This window comes from Aquarana catesbeiana, linkage group LG08, assembly GCF_042186555.1.
Source record: "Aquarana catesbeiana isolate 2022-GZ linkage group LG08, ASM4218655v1, whole genome shotgun sequence".
In the NCBI taxonomy this organism is placed as follows: Eukaryota; Metazoa; Chordata; class Amphibia; order Anura; family Ranidae; genus Aquarana; species Aquarana catesbeiana.
In genome coordinates, this window is record NC_133331.1 from 297,612,051 (window position 1) to 297,619,074 (window position 7,024).

A 7,024-nucleotide genomic window follows, 5' to 3' on the forward strand; every position below is an offset into this window, starting at 1 on the left:
TGCCCAGTGCACTTCCGAGACATTCAGTCTTCGCTCTCTGTGCTCCATTATTTCCTCCAAACGCCACTCCCAAAGTCAGGGTCCCTGGACAGCCTCCAGTACAACAATCCCAGGCCATCATAGTCAAAGCCTTCCGTGGGGCTGTCATCCGCTGTCCACGGGCACACTTGGGCTACATACCACTGGAGGGCTCTGTAGCTCTCGTCCAACCGCATTTCTGCCCAGATCAGCCTGCCTAACTCAGCTGTCCACTCCTGGTTCAGGTGTTCCCCCAATAACAGCATTCGCACTTCATACTGCGACCAGTACCTTACATGGATGGAGGGGAGAACTTTTCCCTGGTTTCGCTGCTCACGGGCTAGCGCTTCTTTCCGGAGTTCACAGCGGATAGAATCAAACCATCCTAGCAGGACCTGCTCTGATACTGATCCTCTGTGCTGTATCTGCATCTCTCGCTACCTCCTTCCAAATTCCTCTTCCATGGTGGCTGGTATCTGTACCTCTCCTCTCCTGCTATCTGGACCTTGGATCCAGGTGATGGTTTGGATGTGTTCACGGCAAGGAAGCACGATCCCACTGGTCCCTCCCAGCTCTCAAGTAAGTCTTTCAGAGTGGCTCTCCTGCAGGCTGGTTTGGAGTGTCCCAGTAACTGGAGAGCAAATCCCACAGCTGCCAACCAATGTAACGGGCCCCTGCTCGCTTGGTTCCACTCTCCCGACACTCCTCTGCGGCTATAGAATCAGATTGCAGATCGCAACATCTGATGGTTTGGTCATCTGATGCTCCGGGACTAGAACTACAGCTATGTGCCGTTCTAATCCAGTTGTGTAGCTCAGAACAAACACCAGGCAGGCTGTATGTAAGTTCAAACAGGGATCTCCTTTATTGACAGGAATACAGGCTCTTTTATACAGTAAAAGAGGAGGTGTATACCTCCTGCTCAAATTACTCTAACAATACACCTGTAACCTAATTAACCTAATTAACATGAGCTAGTTTACTAACATGACCTTTTGCCCAGACTTGTGGTCACCGAGCTTCACACAGTACATTATACATTATCATAAGTACAACCACAGGACATTTTCACAATAGCAGGAGCTAATTACAATTAACAATACAAACAGTGTTCTCGCCCCCTCCTCAGCCTAGTCATCAACAACTATAGTAGGAGTAGACTGTTCATCTCCTAGCCAGTCCTGGAGGCTAATGTGATCAGCTGACTCAATTAACATGTTGAGTTCAGAATCAAACAAACCAATAATAGTCTTTACATATATATCCTGGGAGATATTGGGGATAAATATTACTGTCCCATTTTAAGCAATCCAAGACATACCCTCCAAGTCACCATTTCCCATATGGCATACACAGGGTCCCCAGAGTCTGTGTGTCCTGGGGGACCAGGACCCGAATCCACAGTAATACCACCTCAAGAGTCCCCAGGCATACAGCTCACAAAGAGCACCGTTCCCCCAAATGCCAGGGCCCATAATCGGTCGGCAAGAGGCTTGCATTCAGTCCCCTCCAACAGCCTCTATCCCGGGTGAGTCTGTCACAGTAACATACCGCAATTTGCCTAGGGAGTTAAAACAGAAGCCACGGACACCCCCCATACAAGCATGTTGAAATATGTGGGGTAAGGGAGACTTCACAGCACCAAGAGACCATTACCCCAGCAGATGCCCCAACGGAAGTCTCCGAAGGTAATAGCCCATTGCTCCCCTATGCCTCTGACAGAGGAACACACGTCCCTGGTCACAACAGGCAAGGAGGGGGTGCAATCACCACCCAGGCAGCAAATCTCCAACCAGGGACCCCCCCGGCGGGCTCCAGCCCTCTTCTGGGGTGGAGCCCGAGACAAGCAGGGTGGGGGGCTAAGAGGGCTCGCCCAGCACCAACCCCTCAAGCTCTGCCCTAATAGCATATGTACCAGGCCGCCTGGCAGAGAAAAACGTTTTTTAATGAAAGCCCCAACAAAATGGCCACCATCCGAGAACACACAAAAATGGCAGACGCATGCAGCCCACAAGGGCCTGCTGCTAAAGGCCAAGCCCACACCTCACGTCTGCCCCCCCCCCCGCAGGGATCCCACCTACCGAAAGTTGTAACGTGATGCAACAGGGCAGACCTCGGTGCCCCCCCCACAGCTGAATGCAACTACCGGAATTCCAGGAGATGTTCGCCTATCGAGGGACCCAGGTTGGACATGCAATCCTCAGCACCCTACGTCTCGGGGAGAAGAGGGGAGGGAATAGACCACTGCAAGGTCAGGAGGGGACTCCGCAGGACCGACCCCACCCCCCAGGGAGTACTTGCCCAAAGGTGGAAGGTGGGGGGCAATGCCATGTCTGCTTAGCAAGCCAGCGGAGCATGCGGGTAAGGCTCCCATGGCAGATCCTCTCAACCGGAGTAGGGGGGCTGTCGGCCAGGGGTAGCACTGTGACATGGACTATAGGTGGCTAGACGTTTAACTCTCTGGCTGCCTCGGTCCGTGAGGCATCGTTGTGGCCGACCGAGCGCAGCACTAGCTGTTTCCGTGTGCTTGCTGATTAGGCTGGTGTGACCACACTGCGTCTAGATTACCCTGCCCATCACCCAGCACGCTAGCAGGAAGCATCAGATAATCCGTTTAGTATAGGATGAGGAGGCGAGAAGGTGATTGGTAGGAAAGGTGACACATCTCCAAAATGAGGAGAAAGTTCTGGCCCCGTAAGTTAATCTAGGTCTCCACACTATATATGTGTGTATCATCATCTTCTGGAGATAAAAGACATCACAGTGACTATGGAGGAAGAGGACGGAACATGACGGGGGATTACTGGGTGTAAATAGAAAATAAGATCTTATTACCTCGTCTGCTGCATCTTCCAGCAACGTCTCCTCTCTACTTCCTCCCGACTCACCTCTCACCCAGAACTTCATATTTATACCTGACATCACTTCCTGTCTGAACCTGACATCACTTCCTGTCTACCATAGAGACTTCCTGTCTCTATGGTATAAGTCAGATCAATCTTGTGGAGCTCAGAGGAACTGCAGTCCCGAGAAACGTCTGGTAGTGTGAACACGACCTTGTGCTGTGTGTGTATGTACTGTATATCCTTATAGATGGGGTCATCTCCACTCCCAGCAAGGCGGCGGGGTTGCCCACCATCTGTAAATTTATGGGCTGTTTATAAAGATCTCTTATGGGTATAAAATGTCCATAATAATACTGTATTCTGTATGCACAGTAGGTGGGCGGGATTACTGATGAGTCAAATACACTGCACCGATGCATTGGCAGTTGTTCCGCCTTCTTAGCCAATCAGCACGGCACTGTAACCCGACCCCCCCTCTTCACCCCAGTCCACCACATTTGACTGAAAACAAATCCTGGAGGGTGTACACAGGACTGTACACAAAGAGCTCCACAACTGAAGATCATCAGAAACAATGTCCACCAATCACATGGAATGCCGGCTGTAGAACCTTCAGGAGGTCTAATCATTGTGATCACCTGGAGTGCAATCTACATCTCCTGTACCATGTCTGCAGTCTCTGATTATCTCCTGTACTATGTCCGCAGTCTCTGATCATCTCCTGTATTATGTCTGCAGTCTCTGATCATCTCCTGTATTATGTCTGCAGTCTCTGATTATCTCCTGTATTATGTCTGCAGTCTCTGATCATCTCCTGTATTATGTCTGCAGTCTCTGATCATCTCCTGTACTATGTCTGCAGTCTCTGATTATCTCCTGTACTATGTCCGCAGTCTCTGATCATCTCCTGTATTATGTCTGCAGTCTCTGATCATCTCCTGTATTATGTCTGCAGTCTCTGATTATCTCCTGTATTATGTCTGCAGTCTCTGATTATCTCCTGTATTATGTCTGCAGTCTCTGATCATCTCCTGTATTATGTCTGCAGTCTCTGACCATCTCCTGTATTATGTCTGCAGTCTCTGATCATCTCCTGTACTATGTCTGCAGTCTCTGATCATCTCCTGTACTATGTCTGCAGTCTCTGATCATCTCCTGTACTATGTCTGCAGTCTCTGATCATCTCCTGTATTATGTCCGCAGTCTCTGATTATCTCCTGTACTATGTCTGCAGTCTCTGATTATCCCCTGTATTATGTCTGCAGTCTCTGATTATCTCCTGTACTATGTCTGCAGTCTCTGATCATCCCCTGTACTATGTCTGCAGTCTCTGATTATCTCCTGTACTATGTCTGCAGTCTCTGATCATCCCCTGTACTATGTCTGCAGTCTCTGATCATCTCCTGTATTATGTCTGAAGTCTCTGATCATCTCCTGTATTATGACTGCAGTCTCTGATCATCTCCTGTACCATGTCTGCAGTCTCTGATCGTCTCCTGTACTATGTCTGCAGTCTCTGATCATCTCCTGTACTATGTCTGCAGTCTCTGACCGTCTCCTGTACCATGTCTGCAGTCTCTGATCGTCTCTTGTACTATGTCTGCAGTCTCTGATCGTCTCCTGTACTATGTCTGCAGTCTCTGATCATCTCCTGTATTATGTCTGCAGTCTCTGATCATCTCCTGTATTATGTTTGCAGTCTCTGATCGTCTCCTGTACTATGTCTGCAGTCTCTGATCATCTCCTGTACTATGTCTGCAGTCTCTGATCATCTCCTGTACTATGTCTGCAGTCTCTGATCGCCTCCTGTACTATGTCTGCAGTCTCTGATCGTCTCCTGTACTATGTCTGCAGTCTCTGATCGTCTCCTGTATTATGTCTGCAGTCTCTGATCGTCTCCTGTACTATGTCTGCAGTCTCTGACCATCTCCTGTATTATGTCTGCAGTCTCTGATCGTCTCCTGTACTATGTCTGCAGTCTCTGATCTTCTCCTGTACTATGTCTGCAGTCTCTGACCATCTCCTGTATTATGTCTGCAGTCTCTGATCGTCTCCTGTACTATGTCTGCAGTCTCTGATCATCTCCTGTATTATGTCTGCAGTCTCTGATCATCTCCTGTATTATGTCTGCAGTCTCTGATCGTCTCCTGTACTATGTCTGCAGTCTCTGATCATCTCCTGTATTATGTCTGCAGTCTCTGATCGCCTCCTGTACTATGTCTGCAGTCTCTGATCGTCTCCTGTACTATGTCTGCAGTCTCTGATCGTCTCCTGTATTATGTCTGCAGTCTCTGATCGTCTCCTGTACTATGTCTGCAGTCTCTGACCATCTCCTGTATTATGTCTGCAGTCTCTGATCGTCTCCTGTACTATGTCTGCAGTCTCTGATCTTCTCCTGTACTATGTCTGCAGTCTCTGACCATCTCCTGTATTATGTCTGCAGTCTCTGATCGTCTCCTGTACTATGTCTGCAGTCTCTGATCATCTCCTGTATTATGTCTGCAGTCTCTGATCATCTCCTGTATTATGTCTGCAGTCTCTGATCATCTCCTGTACTATGTCTGCAGTCTCTGATCATCTCCTGTATTATGTCTGCAGTCTCTGATCATCTCCTATATTATGTCTGCAGTCTCTGATCATCTCCTGTACTATGTCTGCAGTCTCTCATCATCTCCTGTACCATGTCTGCAGTCTCTCATCATCTCCTGTACCATGTCTGCAGTCTCTGATCATCTCCTGTATTATGTCTGCAGTCTCTGATCATCTCCTGTACTATGTCTGCAGTCTCTGACCATCTCCTGTATTGTGTCTGCAGTCTCTGATCATCTCCTGTACTATGTCTGCAGTCTCTGACCATCTCCTGTATTGTGTCTGCAGTCTCTGATCATCTCCTGTATTATGTCTGCAGTCCCTGATCATCTCCTGTATTATGTCTGCAGTCTCTGATCATCTCCTGTATTATGTCTGCAGTCTCTGATCATCTCCTGTACTATATCTGGAGTCTCTGATCATCTCCTGTACTATGTCTGCAGTCTCTGATCATCTCCTGTACTATCTCTGCAGTCTCTGATCATCTCCTGTACTATGTCTGCAGTCTCTGATCATCTCCTGTACTATGTCTGCAGTCTCTGATTATCTCCTGTACTATGTCTGCAGTCTCTGATCATCTCCTGTACTATGTCTGCAGTCTCTGATCGTCTCCTGTACTATGTCTGCAGTCTCTGATCATCTCTTGTATTATGTCCGCACTCTCTGATCATCTCCTGTATTGTGTCTGCAGTCTCTGATCATCTCCTGTATTGTGTCTGCAGTCTCTGATCATCTCCTGTACTATGTCTGCAGTCTCTGACCATCTCCTGTATTATGTCTGCAGTCTCTGACCATCTCCTGTATTATGTCTGCAGTCTCTGATCATCTCCTGTATTATGTCTGCAGTCTCTGATCATCTCCTGTATTATGTCTGCAGTCTCTGATCATCTCCTGTACTATGTCTGCAGTCTCTGATCATCTCCTGCACTATGTCTGCAGTCTCTGACCATCTCCTGTATTATGTCCGCAGTCTCTGATCATCTCCTGTATTATGTCTGCAGTCTCTGATCATCTCCTGTATTATGTCTGCAGTCTCTGATCATCTCCTGTATTAGGTCTGCAGTCTCTGATCATCTCCTGTACTATGTCTGCAGTCTCTGATCATCTCCTGTACTATGTCTGCAGTCTCTGACTGTCTAATTTTTCTAACACACTGTGTCCAGAACAATATAATGTTACCATAGTCACACTGAACTACTCTGGAGAAGTGATCATGAATTTTCTTTTTTACACATTCTGATTGCTTATAGCAGTGAACTTTACTGGTATAAGAAACCATTTTTACTGAATGAAACTGGTTCATTCAGTTTGTTTTGGTATGATTAGTCAAAGATAATCACATGGTACAGATGTGCTGTGATTGGCCCGGTCTGTACCATGTGATCAATGTAACCAATCACAGCTAGCAACACAATTATGTGTCATGAAAGGAAGCCACCCATCGTGTACAATTGTCACGTGATCTGCTTTGATTGGTCACAGCGATCACATGGTACTGGCACCGAGCTGGCACACTCATGTCCGATGGTCACAGCCGGTGACAGACCGTGCCGCAGTGCGGCCCGGGAGGA

At 47.9% G+C, this 7,024-nt stretch overlaps 1 protein-coding gene across 1 annotated transcript in view; it reads right to left on the reverse strand.

Annotated features, from left to right (window-relative positions):
• The window catches only part of LOC141104982 (uncharacterized), a 65,308-nt gene extending 62,350 nt beyond the window's left edge, over positions 1-2,958 (reverse strand). Inside the window, exon 1 of the mRNA XM_073594791.1 lies at positions 2,854-2,958. The gene's annotated coding sequence lies outside the window, so the exon portion shown is untranslated. The remainder of the gene's footprint in view (positions 1-2,853) is intronic.
• Positions 2,959-7,024: the final 4,066 nt, after the last annotated feature.